We start from the raw sequence: 21,161 nt of genomic DNA, 5'->3' as shown, positions 1-21,161 counted from the left end.
CAGCAGAAGGAAAGAAATAATAAAGATTAGACCAGAAATAAATGACATAGAAACTAAAAATGCAATAGAACAATCAATGTAACCAGGAGTTGATTTTTTGGAAAAAAAAAAAAAAAAGGTCAATAAAATTGATAAACCCTTAGGCAGACTTAACAAGAAAAAAAGAATAAGAAAGGACCCAAATAAATAAAATCACAAATGAGAGAGGAGAAATAACAACCAACACCACAGAAATACAAACAATTATAGGAGAATATTGTAAAAAACTATAAGCCAATAAACTGGACAACCTAGAAGAAATGGAAAAATTCCTAGAAATATATAACTTACAAAAACTGAAATAGGAAGCAATCAAAAAATTTGAACAGAGCAATTACCAGCAATGAAATTGAATCAGTAATCGAAAAACTTCCAACAAACAAAAGTCCAGGACTAGATGACTTCACAGGGAGAATTCTACTAAACATTTAAAGAGTTAATACCTATTCTTCTCAAGATATTCCAAAAAATAGAAAAGGAAGGGAAACTTCCAAATTCATTCTATGAGGGTAGTATTATCCTAATACCAGAACCAGATAAAGACAACACACACAAACACACACACACACACACACAAGAAAAGAAAAAAGGAACTACAAGCCATTATCACTGATGAACATAGAAGCAAAAACCCTTAACAAAATACCAGGAAACCAACTCCAACAATACATTAAAAAAAAAAAAATCATTCACTACAATCAAGTGGAATTTATTTCTGGGTTGTAAGGGTGGTTCAATATTCACAAATGAATTAACATGATACACCACATCAATAAGAGAAATGAAAAGAACCATAGGGTCATTTAAATAGGTGCAGATAAAGCATTTGACAAGGTACAGCATCCATTCATTATAATAACCTTCAACAAAGTAGGTATAGAGGACACATACCTCAACATAATAAAGGCCATAAATGAATAACTCACAGCTAACATCATCCTCAACGGGGAAAAATTGAGGACCTTTCTTGTAAGGACAGGAACAATACAAGGATGTCCACTCTCACTTCTATTCAGTGTAGAACTGGAAGTCCTAGTCACAGCAATTAGACAACAAAAAGAAATAAAAGGGTCCAAATCAGTAAGAAAGAAATAAAACTTTCACTATTTGCAGACAATGTGGTACTATCATGAAAAACCTGAAAGACTCCACTAAAAAACTGCTAGAATTGATAAACAAAATCAGTAAAGTTGTAGGATACAAAATCAACTGCAGAAATCTGTTGCATTTCTATACACCAATAATGAAGCAGCAGAAAAAGAAATTAAGAAAATAATCCCATTTACAATTGCACCAAAAATAAGATACGTAGGAATAAACCTAACCAGAGGTGAAAGATCTGTACTCTGAAAATTATAGAACACTGATGGAAGAAGTTGAAGACGACACAAAGAAATGGAAAGACATTCCATGCTCATGGTTTGGAAAAATAAGTATTGCTAAAATGTCTAACTACCCGAAGCAATCTACACATTTAATGCAATCTCTATTAAAATATCAATTGCAGGGATGCCTGGGTGGCTCAGTTGGTTAAGCAGCTGCCTTCGGCTCAGGTCATGATCCCAGCGTCCTGGGATCGAGTCCCACATCGGGCTCCTTGCTCAGCAGGGAGCCTGCTTCTCCCTCTGCCTGCCACTCTGTCTGCTTGTGCTCACTCTCGCTCCTCTCTCTCTCTCTGATAAATAAATAAATCTTTAAAAAAAAAAATATCAATTGCATTTTTCACAGGATTAGAATAAACAACCCTAAAATTTGTATGGAACCATGAAAGACTCCAAATAGCCAAAGGAGTTTTGAAAAAAAGAAAAAAAAATGGAGGTATCACAATTCCAGACTTCAAGTTACATTACAAAGTTGTAGTAATCAAAACAATATTGGCACAAAAATGGACACACAGATCAATGAAACAGAACAGAAAATCCAGAAATAAACCCACAATTATATGGGCAGTTAATCTTCAACAAAGCAAGAAAGAATATCCAATAGGAATGTGTTTTTAACAAATGGTGTTGGGGAAATTGGACAGCAACATGCTGGAGAATGAAATTAGACACTTTCTTACACCATACACAAAAAATAACTTCAAAATGTACTAAAGATCTAAATTTGAGACCTAAAACCTTAAAAATCCTATAAGAGAGCACAGGCTGCAACTTCTTTGGTATTAGCAATTGCAACTTTTTTCTAGAAATGTCTCCTGAGGCAATGGAAACAAAAGCAAAAATAAACTACTGAGATTACATTAAAAAAAAAAAAAAGGCGTCTGCACAGGGAAGAAAACAACCAAGAAAACTAAAAGGCAACCTACAGAATGGAAGAAGATATTTGCAAATGATGGAGCCAGTAAAGAGTTGGTATTCAAAATATATAAACAACTTATCAAACTCAACACTCAAAAAACAAATAATCCAGATAAAATGAGCAGAAGACAGGAACAATTTTTTTTTCCAGAGAAGAAATATGGATGGTCAACAGACACATGAAAAGATATACATCATCACTTGCAATCACAGCAATGCAAATCAAAACTGCAATGAGATATCACCTCACACCTGTAAGAATGGCTAAAATCAACAACACAGGAAACAACAGGTGTTGGCGAGGATGTGGAGGAAAAGGAGCCCTTGTGCACTGTTGGTGGGAATGCGAAGTGGGGCACCCACTATAAAGAGTGTGGAGGTTCTTCAAAAAAGTTCGAAACAGAACTATACTATGCTCTAATATTTACATACTAGAGCTATACTATGCTGTGTGTATTTACTCAAAGTATACAAAACATTAATTCAAAGGGATACATGCACCCTTACGTTTATAGCAGCATTATTTACAATGGCCAGGTCATGGAAGCAGCCCAAATGTGCATCAACTGGTGAATGGATAAAGAAGACTGACTTATGCAATGTAAGTCAGTCATAAAAAGAAGGAAATTTTGCCATTTGCAATGACATGCATGAAGCTAGAGAGTATTATGCTAAGTGAAATAAGTCAGACAGAGAAAGACAAATATGTGATTTCACTCACGTGTGGAATTTAAGAAACAAAATAAATGAGCAAAGAAAAAAGAGAGAGAGAGAGAGAAACAAACAAACAAACAAAAAAAACACACTCTTAATTATAGAGAGTAAGTTAATGGTCACCAGAAGGAGGTGGATAGCAGGATGGGTGAAATAGGTGATGGGGATGAAGGAGGGAACTTGTTGTGGTGAGCACTGACTAAGTAATCAAAATAAAAACTTCAAATAAATAAAAATTTTAAAAAAGAATAGACAACCTCAAAAAAAGAAAAAAAAAAGGAATGATCCCTTTTGCTTCTGTCTTCAAAAAGTTAAATTTACATAAACTAGAAAAACTGCTATAATATGTATATTAAAAATTACAAAGCATTTGAGTGACATTGTTATTATACTTATTGTAAAAAAATATAATGTAATTTAAATTTCCAAAACTGAATAGTAGAAATTTTAAAACATTTGCCATTCATGTCATGAAAAATGAGATAAGATATACTTTGAAAAAATAAAGCAGCCATAAATCAGTGTAATGGTTGATAACAAAGTCAGTATTTTATTTTATTTTATTTAAGATTTTATTTATTTATTTGACAGACAGAGCTCACAAGTAGGCAGAGAGGCAAGCAGAGAGAGAGAGGGGAAAGCAGGCTCCCTGCCAAGCAAAGAACCCGATGGGGGACTTGATCCCAGGACTCCGGGACCATGATCTGAGCTGAAGGCAGAGGTTTTAACCCACTGAGCCACCCAGGCACCCCACAAAGCCAGTATTTTAAGGAAAACAAGATAACGGTTTAATATATTCCAACTGAATTTTAAATTTTATGAATAAAATATAAGTAAGTAGGAAGGAAATTAATATTTTAGAGTGAAAGGAAAACAGTATATGTATGACAGAAGCAAACTAAAAACCACAATGAAGTTATCTGGTAGATACTCTATAATTTCACAGTATACCATGAAATGATCTATACACAGTCTGTCTCATAACGTACTCCATTGCCTCAATTTGGCATCATGTAAGAAATACAGATGGTGTATGAAATACAGATGGTGTATTTACCCTATTTTCTTCCTTTTAATGATGTCTATGTCCTCTTCTTGGAATGCAAAATTTACAACATATATGAGATGCATTTTATGTACATCTTTACCTCCTCCTTTCCTGCCCCCCCCTTTTCTCTTCTTTCCCTCCCTCCCTGTTTCTTTCCTTCCTTCCTTCCTGCCTTCCTTCCTTCCTTCTACCTTTGACCTTTATGACTCACGAGAGATACATTCATCTCAAGCCCAGAAATCTTTTTTGATTGATGTAAGTCAGTAACAATGGTTCAACTGCCCTTACCAAAGGTTGATTTAAAAGATGCTATGGGAGGGGCACTCAGTCGGGTAAGCATCTGCCTTTGGCTTAGGTCATGATCCCAGGGTCCTGGGATTGAGTCTTGCATTGGGGTTCCCTGTCCGGTGGGAAGGCTACTTCTCCCTCTCCCTCTGTTCCTCCATGCTGTTCATGCTCTCTCTCAAATAAATAAATAAAATTTTCAAAAAATGCTATGGGATGCCATTTTGGCTAATGAGACAAAAGGTAACTTCTGACAAGCTTCTAGGAAATGTGCCTTGCTCTTACTAATTAAAGGAGAGTCCCTTTCAAAACGTTGGATGTTATAAGGACTAAATGAGATAGTCTGACACAAATGAACCAGCATAGGATAATCTGACATAAAACAGCAAAGAAAAAGATTTTGAAAGTCTGAGTTCCTGAGACCATAACTGAAGCATGGTGTCTTCGGTCAGCTGCTGTGACCAAATACCACAGACTATGTAACTTAGCCCATACACATTGATTTCTCCGAGTTTTGGGGGCTAGATGTCCAGGGAGTGTCCTCCTCCTGGTTTGTAGACAGTTTTCTTCCCATTGTATCCTCACTTGTCAGAGAGAGAGAAAAAAATAAGCTCTCTCATCTCTTGTCATAAGGATGCTAATGCCATCATGAGGACAGAAAAGGAGAGCCCTCCCAAAGGCCTCGTTTCTAAATACCATTACATTGGAAATTGGGGTTTCAACATATGGATTTTGCGAGGCCACAAACATTAAATTCCACTATACATGTCCCACAATGGCAAAAACAAACAAACAAACAAAACAAAAGCAAGGTCATGACAATACCAAGTATTAGCAAACAAGTTTAGAAACAGGAATTCTTATACTCTATGAAGCTGGAATTGGCAATTAGTATAATATTTTGGAAAATATCTCCCTTGATCTTCTAAGCTTTAGCATTTCAATATTCTGTGATCTGAAATTTTTATGCATAGGTATACTCTCACTTGTTTCTTTTAGAGTACATGTATATGAGTATTTTTAGCAGAATCAATCTGATTTATCTTTAAAAAATTGGAAAGTGGGGGGAAGAAAGATGGTGGAGGAGTAGAAGACCTAAATTTTGTCTAGCGCCAAGAATTCATCTAGATAGTTATCAAACCATTCTGAACACTTACAAACTCAACAGGAGATCAAAGAAAAAAAAAGCAGCAATTCTAGGAACAGAAAAGTGACCACTTTGTGGAAGGTAAGACGTGTGGAGAAGTGAATCCAGGGCGACATACGGGAAGCTAAAGCATGGGGGGAGGGGCCAGCTCCCAGCAAGCAGTAGAGAAGCTGAGAACAGTAACAAAACTTTTAGAAGTCTGCTTCACGGGGGGGGTGGGGGGGGTGGGGGTGGGGGCATTGCTCCAGAGGCTAACTGGGGGTGGAGCCCTCATGGGGACAGTGTGGTCTCAGGACTCGTGGGGTCACAGAAAGACCAGGGGTGCCCGAGTGTGGCAGAGCTCCCGAGGTATCAGAGTGGGGAAGCTGGCTGTAGAGACGGAGCCGAGGAAAGGCTCTCAGCTCAGGCTTACCTTAAACCATGATCTGAGTCACAGTCGGGCTGCTGCTCTTCCAGCAGGGACCCCACAAGGGGCAGATCCACGAAGACTCACCTTCCTCCCCCAGGGGGAGTGGCATTGGAGCACGTGCAGGAATCTACTAGGTTTGGAGACTCCAAACGGAGCCGAGCGCCAGAGACAGAAACTCTTGGTCACAGGCCGGGTGAGCACAGACCGCGGCCAGAGACCAGGGAGAGGGGAGGCACTGGCTGCTTTTCTCCAAGGGCGCACTGAGGAGTGAGGCCCTGAGCTCTCGGCTCCTCCAGGCTGGATGTCGGGAGGCCGCCATTTTCATTCCCGTCCTCCGGAATTCTACGGAAAGCGTTCAAGGAACAAAAGCTCCCGAGAGCGAACCCGAGCCCATTATTTAGCCCAGCCCCTGGCAAGGGCAGTGCAATTCTGCCTCGGGCAAGCACACTTGAAAATCACTACATGTCCCTCCCCAAGAAGATCAGCAAGACTGTCCAGCCAAGACCAAGTGCACCAATGAATGAGAACTGCAAAATTTCAGAGTTAGGGGAATACAGCACATAGAATTCATGGCTTTTATCCCATGATTCCTTAGTCTTTCAAAGTTAATTTTTTTAATTTTATTTTTTCTTATTCTATTTTTTAAAATTTTCCTCTTTCCCATTTTAACCTTTTTAAACTATTTTATCTTATTAATACCTTTTTAAAAATCTTTTAAAATTTTCATTGTTATAACCATATTCTATTCCTTCATTGTAGTTAACCTTATTTTTTGTATGCATCTAAGTTTTTCTTCCTTTAAAATGTTGGGATACAGTTTCTTCTAACAGATCAAAATATACCCTAAATCTAATGTAAGGTTTTATTCTAGTCTCCAGCCTAATCACGTTTTCTTTTTTTTTTCTTTTTTCAACTAACATCTTATCAATCCCTTTTTAAAAATCTTTTTAAATTTTCATCTTTACAGTCATATTCTATCATGTTTACCCATGTTAACCTCCTTCATGTTTACCCTTATTTTTGTTTATATGTAAGTTTTTCTTTCTTTAAAATTTGGGGAGGCAGTTTCTTCTAACAGACCAAAATCAAGTGTGTGGCTCTGTTCTATTCAGCAGTCAAATATCATATCTATATGTCTATATGTCTCTATATATCTATATATATCATATATATCTCTAATCATATATATATATATTTTTTTCCTTTTTGTTTCTTTCCTTTTTTTTTCTTCTTCCCCCAGTTTTGGGTCCCTTCTCATTTGGGTCTCTTTCGGATTATTTTCCTGGGGTCCTTGCTACCCTTTTAGTATTTTCTTCTCTCATTCATCTATTCTTCTCTGGATAAAATGACAAGGTGGAAAAACTCACCTCAAAAAAAAAAAAAGAAGAACAAGAGTTCTACCATACCAATTACCATAATAACTACCGTAATGACCCATCATTATGCTGTCTGCAAGACACTCATTTTATTTTATTTTTATTTCTTAAAATTTTATTTATTTATTTGACAGACAGAGATCACAGGTAGGCAGAGAGGCAGGCAGAGAGAGAGGAGGAAGCAGGCTCCCTGCTGAGCAGAGAGCCTGATGCAGGGCTCAATCCCAGGACTCTGGGATCACGACCTGATCCGAAGGCAGAGGCTTTAACCCACTGAGCCACCCAGGCACCCAAGAAACTCATTTTAGACCTAAAGATACCTCCAGATTTAAAGTGAGGGCGTGGAAAACAATTTACCATGCTAAAGGACATCCGAAGAAAGCTGGGGTGGCAATCCTTATATCAGATAGATTAGATTTTAAGTCAAAGACTATAATAAGAGACGAGGAAGAACACTATGTTATATTTAAAGGGTCTGTCCAACAAGAAGATCTAACAATTGTAAATATCTATGCCCCTAACATGGGAGCAGCCAACTACATAAGGCAATTAATAACAAAATCAAAGAAACACATCGACAACAATACAATAATAAAAGGAGATTCTAACACCCTCCTCACTGAAATGGACAGATCATCTAAGCAAAAGATCAACAGGAAAAAAAAACTTTAAATGACACACTGGACAAGATGGACATCACAGATATATTCAGAACATTCCATCCCAAAGCAAAAGAATATACATTCTTCTCCAGTGCACATGGAACATTTTCCAGAATAGATCACATCCTGGGTCACAAATCGGGTCTCAACAGGTACCAAAAGATTGGGATCATTCCCTGCATATTTTCAGAGGAACTCAACCACAAGGGGAAAGTTGGAAAGAACTCAAATACATGGAGGCTAAAGAGCATCCTACTAAAGAATGAATGGGTCATGGAAACAAATGAAAATGAAAACACAACTGTTCAAAATCACTGGGCTGCAGCAAAGGGGGTCCTGAGAAGAAAGTATATAGCAATACAAGCCTTTCTCAAGAAACATGAAAAGTCTCAAATACACAACCTAACCCTACATTTAAAGGAGATGCGGAAAGAACAATTAATAAAGCCTAAATCCAGCAGGAGAAGAGTAAAAGTAAAGCTCAGACCAGAAACCAATGAGATAAAACCAAAAGAGCGGTAGAACAGATAGAAAAAACTAGGAGCTGGTTCTTTGAAAGAATTAATAAGATTGATAAACCCCTGGCCAGACTTATGAAAAAGAGAAATGACCCAAATTAATGAAATCATGAATGAAAGAGGAGAGATCACAACTAACACCAAATAAATACAAACAATTATAAGAATATATTATTAGGGTGGCTGGGTGATAGACATTGGGGAGGGTATGTGCTATGGTGAGTGCTGTGGTGAGTGATGTGGTGACTGATGGTTCACAAAGAAAGAACATATTATTAGCAAGTATATGCCAACAAATTAGACATTCCATTCTTTTAAAAAGGAAGCCTAGGGCGCCTGAGTTGAGCATCCAACTCTTGGTTTCAGCCAGGTCGTGATCTCAGGGTTATGGAGCCCTGCATCAGGCTCCGAGCTCAAGGAGAAGTTTGTCTGCTTGACGATTCTTTCCATCTCCCTTTGCTCCTCCCTCTGCTCACATGCTCTATCTCTTTAAAATAAATAAATCTTTAAAAAACAAAAATTAAAAGGTAGCCCAACTTTGAACCCTTGTCTTAATTTAGTATAATGTAAACTTATACACAGGGGTTAAATCTCCTCAGGAAAGGTAAATAAAGTGGAAAGTTAAATACAAAGGAAACCAATCCTGTAGGAAGCCAGGAGAGAGTGGAAATAAAGTTGAAGGAATTTTTAAAAATCTAAATTTAAAAAGGTAAAAAATCACACTGAGAAGATTCTCACGCATGGAGAGAACATGTGACAATTTCAATAGTATCCAAAATATTATACAGGACATAGTTTCAAAAAAATTGCCATTAGTATTTCTGTTGTAGCCTCCAAGGAACAAAGAAATCTTTCTTCTAAACCATCATTTTTAAATGGTAATATAGATACTTGTTTTATTTACTCATCTTGCTAACACTTATTTACCATGATGGTCTTTTGGAGAGTGGAAGGGTATATGACAAGTAAAAAGGTTTGGTTGGTTGTATATTCTAGTTGAAGAAAAATATTCATAAACAACTTTGCTAAAAGCAGTAACAAAGTAACTGTTATGCAAGATGTTAAGAGCCATGGGGATAAAAGAAGGGAAAGGTGACTGACTCCAGGTTGGTGTGATGAAAGAAGACCTCATAAGAAAGGTCACATTCAAGAGAGTCCAGAAAGATAATAAGATTTCAACACTCAGAGCTCTCAGGGTGCAGACAGCCTCATAAGGATAAAGAATACTTTGAACCAAAGCCTGAAAGCAGAAATGTAACCAAGGAATGATAAAGAGATCCCCTTGAGTGCACAGCAGAGGGTTTTGAAGGATTGTAATGAGTGGCTAAATTAAAGGGTGACAGCAAGGCTAGATTTGTAGAATGTTTAAATCTGGATTGAATATTTCTTTATAAGTTTGGTAGAAAATATTAATTTTAATTTGACTAGTTTATTTTATCTAGAAGTTATTAAAAGTTGTCAGATTTAAAGAGTGAGATGTAGGAATTTAGTGACATTATCATACATTAGTCAAACTATGCTTCACAAAAGTATCTTACATTAATTCTAACTGTATCATGGACTGAACATTATAACAGCAGAGACCCAATCAAAGCTTAAAGGCCACCTGACAATTCAATGCTAAGAGGAGGAAAACACCAGGGGGATCTAATTGGATATGACAATAGATTAGCATAAAATATTAGTACATTTTCCAAAATATTTGTGGTTTTTTTTAAGATTTTACTTAATTATTTGAGAGAGAGAGCATAAGCAGGGAAAGTGGCAGAGAGAGAGGGAAAAGCAGATCACCCCACCAAGCAGGGAGCTCGATGGGAGGTTCAGTCCCAGGACTCTGGGATCATGACCTGAGCCGAAGGCAGACTCTTAACGAGTGAGCCACTGAGGCACCCCATTTTCCAAAAAGATTAGTTTTGATCTGCAACCATCACTCTTATTGATGAAGTTTGCCTTTCAGACATAAACTAATAGGGGTGCCTAGGTGGCACGGTCATTAAGCGTCTTCCTTCAGCTCGGGTCATGATCCCAGGGTACTGGGATTGAGCCCCACACAGGGCTCCCTGCTTGCTGGGGAGCCTGCTTCTCCCTCTCCCACTCCCCTGCTTGTGTTCCCTCTCTCACTGTGTCTCTGTCAAATAAATAAAATCTTTAAAAAAAAATGTAAGCTAATAAAAGTATAAAGCCATTGCAAATAGCTGGGTATTGAAAATACTGCATACTTAATCATTTTTAAAAATTCTTCTTTCATATTTTAATATCAAAATATACTGGCATAGTAACACATGCTACTTATTCAATACACATCCTGAACTTTTAACTAATAGTAGTACTCAATCAGAAAAGTTTACAAATTCTTGTAAAGTATAAGAATATTTGTACATTGGATTCAAAGTTCACTACAACCCTGTTTGTGGGGGAAACTTTTTGAATGTTTACAAATGAAAATTACGTTAGTTGGCTCTAGGAAATATGATCCGTAGATGCTATAAATCAGACATATATTATTCCTTCCATTTTTCAAACATAGGAGAGTATTAGCATCTTGGTGTTGAAACATGATTAACATCTTAACATATATGATATGTGGTCACATCACATACCACCAGGATAGGAGAGCAGTGTCAATCGATAAGTTCAAAATGCATTTAAATATTAATAAAGCTTAATTTCTTTATTATTTAGATTAAAGTAATTATTAATGGAGTTCTAAAGTTTGCTTCTACACCACCGTCAATCCTCTTGATCCTTACTTTGTGAATCACTACCCTACAATTACACCTTTAGCTTAATATTAAAATTCTATTCAGATACAAACAAATCAACAGAATAATCTCATCTTTTCAACTGCCTGCATAAAATAGTAACACCTGATTACATGAAATTAATCCCACTATTTCTGGTTGACTGTTCTGTATTTTCCCTTACCTAAAAATTTTATAAGCCTAGTTTGCCTTTTAGCTTAAACTATGTCACCAGCCATAGTATCCTTTAAATAATGTGTCATTTTGGCATCGTTTTGTTTTCACCTACCTGGGTTTGTGAAAAAATAGTATGTTACACTAGCTTTACTCTTCAGTTTCTCATGGACCTCCTAAGTCTGACCACTGATGTACTTTTTTCCTCCTTCTAAGCCCATTAATATGTACTTCTTAATCTTCTCTTTCTTCCTCTTTTGTTTATAAACCGCTGTCAATGTCTCTGTGAGATCCAAAACGTAAATGCATGTATGCACATGCCCACACACATGGTAGTACTCCAGAAAACTAATGCATTGGTCAGGGGAAAACAAGCCATACAGGGTAGCAATTTTAAGAAGAGAGAGGACCAGAAGGATATGCTGTGCTAAAAATCATTGACTGCATTCATCAGTTGATTTGAAAAGGAGTCAAAGAACTCGGAATTTAAGGCTAAGCAACTGCAAAAGCATTCATACCACCACGTGGTAAGACACAAAATTGGAGTCTACGTGGGAGATGGATTCTGCCTCTTGGTGGGACATGTGGGCTCAAGGTTTCCTAAGCCATGTGTTTCCTCTTATTGTTACTTTTGTTTTGATGGAAGAAATTATTTTTGTGTGGAGAGGTATGAGAAGATTAGTTATAATGTTAATTGATCCATTTACTAGACTGATTTTTGAAGATGAAGGAAAGAAACATCAAAACCAAAGGAGCTGAATTCATAGACGTCTAAGCATCCACTGAAAGGACGGAAAACTCTTCCTTCTTCCCTTCTACATTCTTTGGCAGGTCTAATAATTAAACTGACAGAAGCCAGATTAATAGGAGAAAAACAATTTTAATTTTGTACCTAAGGGAGCCCATAAAAATATGAGACTCTCCAAAGTGACCAGAACAGGCAGTTTTTACAGCTTTTTAGACAAGGAAACAATGAACGTGTGAAGAATTGACATTAGGGGTTCGGGCTCCAGAAATCACAGGGCAGGTGGGGCATCCTGAAGGGAGAGCTGAAGCACCTGAGATTCAGTAGCCAAGCTTCTCGATGAGAAGCCGTCACTGGCAGCAGAGGCGCTGAGGTGCTTTCATGGGGATGCAAATGGGGCAACTGATAACCAGGAGCAGATATGTCTACAACACATGCAACATCCACAGGGATGACCAAGAAATAACCAACTGGGAGAGACATTTGATGAGAGTAAATGTCTCTGTAATTTGATCATTAGTGTTGACTGTTCCCCAGGGCAGTCAAGTCCAAAAGAAGTAGAGAGATCAGTAATCACAGGAGAATGTTTGAGGTTGGTTTTGTAGAAGCAGAATCGTCCATATTTGGGATGTGGTTCAAGCCACAGAGATAGAGGTGATTTTCAGTGGAGGGCGTGACAGAGCTTCTTTCAAGAAAAAAATCTTAAGAGACATCCTCATTTATTCTACAATTTCATCTACATTAACATATTTTTCTATAACCACTCAGACTCCAAAGTTTTGATATTTTGGTGAATTAGAGTTGAGAGGGGGAAAAAATAAATCAAATAAAGTAGAATGTGGTCCCTAAAGATAAAGACATTAAATCATAGCATGCAGATAAGAATTTTTAAGTGTTATTCATAAGAGGCCATTACTGTAAAGATATACACATTAAATTCTGTTCAATTTAAAGACAGGGACGTATTAGCACTATTAAGGTCAATATAATTAAAACTGGAAAAAAAATCACACATGCTAAAGATTCCATACTTCATTTCAGTGGCCCTGATCACAACTGCTTTAGAGAAATTCTTTGGTCTATTTTCAGAGAAATATTTTCTCAACTATAGAATTGGTTGCTTTAAAAATGTATGAACTACAGGGTTTTGATCCCTTTGAAATGCCATTGTAAGCAAACCTATTTTCTTCATCCTATGATAGTCAACAGAGATTTTTTTAAAAATATAAATTATTTGCTAGAACATATACTAGATGAATCATCATGTCATTTACACTATAGTTTCAAATATTTTCTTTTTTATATTGCCAGGTTATTACTGATAAGGACAAGATAGCACTTTTTTTTTTGTTTGTTTATTTTCAGCATAACAGTATTCATTGTTTTTTCACCACACCCAGTGCTCCATGCAATCTGTGCCCTCCCTAATACCCACCACCTGGTTCCCCCAACCTCCCACCCCCCGCCCCTTCAAAACCCTCAGGTTGTTCTTCAGAGTCCATAGTCTCTCATGGTTCACCTCCCCTTCCAATTTCCCTCAACTCCCTTCTCCTCTCCATCTACCCTTGTCCTCTATATTATTTGTTATGCTCCACAAATAAGTGAAACCATATGATACTTGACTTTCTTTGTTTGACTTATTTCACTCAGCATAATCTCTTCCAGTCCTGTCCATGTTGCTACAAAAGTTGGGTATTCGTCCTTTCTGATGGAGGCATAGTACTCCATAGTGTATATGGACCACATCTTCCTTATCCATTCATCCGTTGAAGGGCATCTTGGTTCTTTCCACAGTTTGGCGACCGTGGCCATTGCTGCTATAAACATTGGGGTACAGATGGCCCTTCTTTTCACTACATCTGTATCTTTGGGGTAAATACCCAGTAGTGCAATTGCAGGGTCATAGGGAAGTTCTATTTTTAATTTCCTGAGGAATCTCCACACTGTTCTCCAAAGTGGCTGCACCAGTTTGCATTCCCACCAACAGTGTAAGAGGGTTCCTCTTTCTCCACATCCTCTCCAACACACGTTGTTTCCTGTCAATGTCCAGAAATCAGTGGCTTTCTTATACACTAATAATGAAAATACAGAAAGGCAAATTAGAGAATCGATTCCATTTACTATAGCACCAAGAACCATAAGATACCTCGGAATAAACCTAAACAAAGAGGTTAAAGATCTGTACTCGAGGAACTACAGAACACTCCTAAAAGAAATAGAAGAAGACACAAAAAGATGGAAGACCATTCCATGCTCTTGGATCGGAAGAATAAACATCGTTAAAATGTCTATACTGCCCAGAGCAATCTATACTTTTAATGCCATTCCAATCAAAATTCCACCAGTATTTTTCAAAGAGCTGGAGCAAATAATCCTAAAATTTGTATGGAATCAGAAGAGACCCCGAACTGTTAAGGAAATGTTGAAAAACAAAAATAAAACTGGCGGCATCACGTTACCTGATTTCAAGCTTTACTACAAAGCTGTGATCACCAAGACAGCATGGTACTGGCATAAAAACAGACACCTGGACCAGTGGAACAGAGTAGAGAGCCCAGATATGGACCCTCAACTCTATGGTCAAATAATCTTCGACAAAACAGGAAAAAATATCCAGTGGAAAAAAGACAGTCTCTTCAATAAATGGTGCTGGGAAAACTGGACAACCATATGTAGAAGAATGAAACTCGACCATTCTCTAACACCGTACACAAAGATAAACTCGAAATGGATAAAAGACCTCAACGTGAGACAGGAATCCATCAGAATCCTCGAGGAGAACATAGGCAGTAACCTCTTTGATATCAGCCACAGCAACTTCTTTCAAGATATGTCTCCAAAGGCGAAGGAAACAAAAGCGAAAATGAACTTTTGGGACTTCATCAAGATCAAAAGCTTCTGCACAGCAAAAGAAACAGTCAACAAAACAAAGAGGCAACCCATGGAATGGGAGAAGATATTTGTAAATGACAGTACAGACAAAAGGTTGATATCCAGGATCTATAAAGAACTCCTCAAACTCAACACACACAAAACAGACAATCATATTAAAAAATGGGCAGAAGATATGAACAGACACTTCTCCAATGAAGACATACAAATGGCTACCAGACACATGAAAAAATGTTCATCATCACTAGCCATCAGGGAGATTCAAATCAAAACCACATTGAGATACCACCTTACACCAGTTAAGATAGCACTTTTCTTTAAAATTGTGCTAAAATAAAGAAATAAAATCAAGGTGTGATTTCTGTAAAATTAATTTAGAAGAGTTGCAGCTACTGAAATAGGCAACATAAAAGAGAGCATTGCAAAATCGACATGGATTAAGACTTTCTTGTCTTCATCAGATTATACTATAAGTTAACCTTTCAAGCCTTCTTCCAATTTAGATCAGTCTAGAGAACACACAGGAAAGCTGAATACATTACATAAGTAAACAAAAGAATGAAATTAGCATTTAAAGGATTTTATAGCCAAAGTGATAATACCACTAACTGCTCAAATTTGAGGGTTATTTGAAATAATTAAATATTTTAAAATTTGATCATTTATATAATTGAAAGAAATTCTTAAAAAGAAAGATTTTGCTTATTTATTTCAGAGAGAGAAAGAGCATGGGGGCAGGGGGTGTGCAGAGAGAGAAGGAGAAGCAGACTCCCCACTGAGCAGGGAGCCCTATAGGGGGCTTGATCCCAAGACCCTAAGATCATGACCAGAGCCAAAGGTAGACCCTTAACTGACTGAGCCACCCAGGCACTCAAACTGAAAGAAATTCTTAAATCATCTTCCTCAATGATGAGTTTAACTAATCAACTAATGACAAATTTCAGCAAAACCTGAAAAAAAAATTCTATATATTTATTTCTAGGAAAGACTCATAAATAGGATAACAACAGTAAGCAGTAAGGAATATTTATAAAATAGAGTAAGTGCAGGTAATTGTTAAAATATAATACTGTCCTGGAAAATCAATCCTTTAGTTGTGTACAATTACTATTTGAAGTAAGAAAGAACAGAAAAACGAAGTGTGTCCAACCAGCATTCATTCTGCATCAACATGGGGTCATAGTAAATCAAACTGGAAATTTAAAATATAATTAGAAGACACTGAGCTTTCTGACAGATGCTCAAAAATAGATACTATTGAAAGAGTTCAATGATTCTGACAAACCCTGACGAAATATTTTGAAATACTTACAGAGCAGCAAGGAAGCAGAAATTAAAGAAGAAAGCAACTATGTGTGTATTTACTAAGCAAGCACAAGCTAAGAATATACATAGAGGCTTTAGTTTGATTCATTTACCCTTTCAAAATCTATTAAGAGAATATTCCAGGGGCACCTGCCTGGCTCAGTTGATAGACCATGCAACTCGATCTTGGGGTCATGAGTTCCAACCCCATGTGGGGTGTAGAGATTACTTTTTAAAAAGGGAGAGAAAATACTCCACCTGACACCATAATACATGAGAAGGTCAGAAACGAAAATAATAAAAAGCATGCTTCTTCACAGGAGAGTTTGTAGTTTGGTTAGGTATGAAAAGACATGACCTGACGTGTTTAAGATGGTGAGAATGGACAGACAGCTCCCAGTGGAAGGACGAGGGAGGAAATGGGAATAGTGGGACCAAGGAACCATGACTACATTTGTTCAGCTGTGATGAATTACAATGAAACTCAAAACAGAACATTTCAAGATTCAGAGGACCCCCTACCCTGTTTTACAGAGTAGGCAGCATAAGCCAACGAGCATACCAAGTATTACTCACATAAGAGGAACTCAGAGATTCTAACTGCATGTGCTTCTAATTTCACAGTATCTCTGAATTTCACTCTAAGTCAGAGTGGAAGAGATTATATTTGATAGAAGCAAGCCATCAGAAAGTCTTAAGAAGTTTCTGACTGGACTAGAACGTAGGAGAAACACCAATGACCAGCAAGAATTAGTTTCTATAACTACTATTTGCTTCCTTACAGGAACCCAAAATGGGTCTCAGATTTACTTAAGTATAACTGTTATGATTAGTGTATCTTTTCTTAATTGTTTTTTTCCAATTTGTTAGAATAAAATCAACAGAATTTCCTGGCTTTACCTTTAAGGTATTGATGTGGGGGGTTTTTTGTTTCATTTTGGGTTTTTTTGTTTGTTTGTTTTGATTTCTGTGGGGTTTTTTGTTTGTGTTGTTTGTTTGTTTGTTTTAACTGTGTCAATTTTTCCAAGCTGAGACTAGACTTCCCACATTTCCCTCCTCATATGGTTGTGGGTTAGGGCTGACCACAGGAGAAGTTAGCAGATGTGGAAGGCAGGAGGGAAGCAAAACTCCCACACGTTGTTGCTGATTGACTGGCTCACCTCAGAGACATGGGACAGCCAGGTCCTCAACCCTCCACCTCCCACTTCAAGGCTACCCATCAGCAAAAGCGGAGCCCACAGTCCTGCACAGATTCTGTCCACAGGTCCCTCTTTCCTCTCTGGTTGGTGACTTTTCTCTAACCTACTAACCATACCCATTCAGAATTCATTTCCCTGACTTCTCCCATAATGGCAGGAGGTCTCGACCCCATAATGAATATTTTATTCCATAGTATATACCAGATCTTAAGAGATATAGGCATAAAATGAAGAGGTTTTATTTTTCCAGTTGAACTAAGAGTTTAAGTTCTACTTTTCTATTAGTCAAACTGCTTTCAAAATGAACTCAGCATTCATTTAAATGCCATTTTAGAATACTTTCCTCCATAATTGAAGACTACATTGAGAAGATGTTAGTTAAAATAATATAAGTTGTAACATATTTTCTTCTGGTAAGGGCTGACTCTGCTAAACAAAAATTTGGCCATGACTGTTCACCACATTATTTGAGTCTATCGTGGTGGTTTTGATCTGTTCTTTGTTTTGTGGTTTATCTCCTCTACTGTGCTTCATTCCTTTTTAACGTATAGGCCTTCAAATAATCTGAAATTCATTCTGACAGGAAGATGCTTGAAATGACGGACAGGTCACCACTGAGCCACTAGAGGTAACAGCCATTTCTTATATCTGGTGTCACTTCCTGAGGAAGTTGGAAGAAGAAGGAGGAGGAAGGAGAAGGGGAGGGGGAGGGGGAGGGGCAGGACAAGGGGGAGGGGAAGTCAAGGGGGAAGGGAAGGATGACAGGGAGGGGGAGGAGAAGAAGAAGAAGAGTAACAGCAACAAAAAAGATAGCCTTTAAAACAAATACCATATGCCATAGCATGTATTTTTTAGATGTAAATTCACTTAGTCTTCCCTATCATTGAGCACATAGAAGCTGACATTATTCTTAAACATGAGGAGCTGAGATCTCAAAGACATTTTAAAATTGCCTGCAAGTCATTGCCGCTCCTAAGTGGCAAAGAAAATATCTGAAGCCAACTCTGCCCATTGTCAAAGATGAGATTCTTCACACCAGATTTCTCTGCTTCTCTTCATGAATGACCTGTTTTTCTTCTTTTCTTTTAAAGATTTTATTTATTTATTTGAGAGAGAAAGAGAGCACTAGAAGGAGGGGAAGAGCAGAGGAGCAGAGGGAGAGGGAGAAGCAGACTCCCCAATGGGCCAGGAGCCCAATGTGGTGCTCGATCCCAGGACCCTGAGATCATGGCCTGAGCCGAAGGCAGAGGATTAACCCACTGAGCCACCCAGGCACCCCTCATCTGATTTTATTTCAAAACTCATCCTTTTTGTGAGACAAAATATAACATATACCAAAATAAAACATACTTTCTTTGTGTCTGTGCATGTATCCCTGCGTGTTATTGATGTCAAGCTGATACATGAACTGTTTTGTATGGCTACCTTAAAATATTTTTTCCAAAGTTATTAAATCTGGCTGGGCTGTTTTGGTCGTCTTAAAGCAAAAACTAATGACAACAAAACAGAAAAGCATCGAGGGAAATTTGGAAGTTGGGTCTCCAGCCCAGAGTGGGACCTTGATAGAATGAAAAAACTCTAGCAAAGCTTCCTCAACTCAGCCACCTTGGAAATAGGACAAGAACCATCTATCTCATGACATTACAGTATTTCACTTGTCATACATTTTAAGAGCAAAAAACAGAGAGAGATGTGTATTGGCTCTAGTCCCAGTTTAAAATGGGTTTGCCCACTCATTTCTAAAAGCACTCATATAAATGCTGTCAGCCCATCCACTCAGCCACTCGCATTAAGCTTTGTTTACTGAGAGGTTGTGATCTATGGGGCTGGGGAAAACCATGTCTTTTGCTGTTCCCTTTTTACATTTCCAAAGTATTGAAATGTAGATTAAGAGATGGAAAGTATAATTCCTCTTTTATGCTTTCATGCCCACGAACCTATTTCACGAACCTATTTCCCCAAAATGATTTTGTCATGACAAAAACTGACGGCAATTTTGATGTTTCAAATAGAAAAGCGTAGAATATGAGAGTGAGAACATGAAAGAGAAAATGCTGAAATCTATGATTAATTGAATCAGCAAAGATACAAAGCTTGAGCATGAGTGAGAAATGATAAATTTATCTTGTAATTTAGCAATGGATAGCTAATAAGAAACCTGTCTTATCTAATTCTCTCAGTGGGAGGAGATTATTCAATCAAATAATCTGGCATTTCTCCCTGAAATAGCCACTCTCCTTAATTTAAAACAGCAAAATTCAGGGGTGCCTGGGTGGCTCAGTGGGTTAAAGCCTTTGCTTTTGGCTCCGGTCATGATCCCAGGGTCCTGGGATGGAACCCCTATCTCTCTGCTCAGCAGGGAGCCTGCTTCCCCCTCTCTCTCTGCCTACTTGTGATCTCTCTCTGTCAAATAAATAAATAAAATCTAAAAAAAACAAAAAACAAAAAACAAAAAACAAAAAAAAACCAGCAGAATTCAGAATGCAGCTAGGAAGTCCTAGCTTATTTTGCATCGTAACCCGACAATTCAGTTAACCCTTTACTCCTTCCTTATAAGCATCTCCGTTATTTTATTCAGGTGTGTGTGCATGTGTGTACAAGTGTCTGTCTAACCTACAAGTTGAGTAGTTAGAATTTTGGAGCAGTAGTTTGAGAGGAGAGAATGAACAAAGTTGATGGTATGCTTCACATATATTCATGCTAACTAGAAATAACTTCCAACCAGGGAGATCTGATAAACATATCTAGAAGACAGGCTACAGGGGTAGGAAATGCTAAGACTTTTCCCCACTGCCTGGAAATCTCAGTCCCTTCACCAGACCTCAACTCAAAAACAGTTTCTTCAGAGGAACTTTCTCCGAGTCCCCTGAGGTCTCCCGAGTCTGTTAATTTGCTTTGTTAGATGTTCCTTTCTCATAATTTTCTCAGTTCATAGGATGATTTGAACAAAATGGGTAAGGCTTGTGGGCAGTCAACGTTTTGGGTCTTGGCCCCATTGTATCTCCAGTGACCAGAGACCAGCCCTGCAGTTAGAAAATGTTCGGTGCTCCTAAATGTATGTTGAAACAATACTCAGATAAGTAACTAATCTACAGGTAATGAACGGTACAATCCGGCCTGCAATTTAAATTTGCTTGTCATGAAAAACAAAGACAGAAATGCTAAGAGAAGCTAGGGGTGTGTAACACTCTTTTACAATGCAAAAGCAAACTTGATATTCCCTGACACTAAATAGTAAGAAAACTTACATGACACACTAGAGAAGTCAAAATGACTTTAGTATTAATTTTGCTATTTTTGTATTTCTGAAGGTCATAGTACCTCAGACTCACTGTATTAGAAATGCAAGGCCACGGTCGCCAAACTGTGGAAAGAACCAAGATGCCCTTCAACGGATGAATGGATAAGGAAGATGTGGTCCATATACACTATGGAGTATTATGCCTCCATCAGAAAGGACGAATACCCAACTTTTGTAGCAACATGGACAGGACTGGAAGAGATTATGCTGAGTGAAATAAGTCAAACAGAGAAAGTCAAGTATCATATGGTTTCACTTATTGGTGGAGCATAACAAATAATATAGAGGACAAGGGTAGATGGAGAG

The sequence above is a fragment of the Martes martes genome (assembly GCF_963455335.1).
Source record: "Martes martes genome assembly, chromosome: 14".
In the NCBI taxonomy this organism is placed as follows: Eukaryota; Metazoa; Chordata; class Mammalia; order Carnivora; family Mustelidae; genus Martes; species Martes martes.
The sequence above is the reverse complement of the archived record's forward strand: the minus strand, read 5'-3'. Positions refer to the sequence as shown.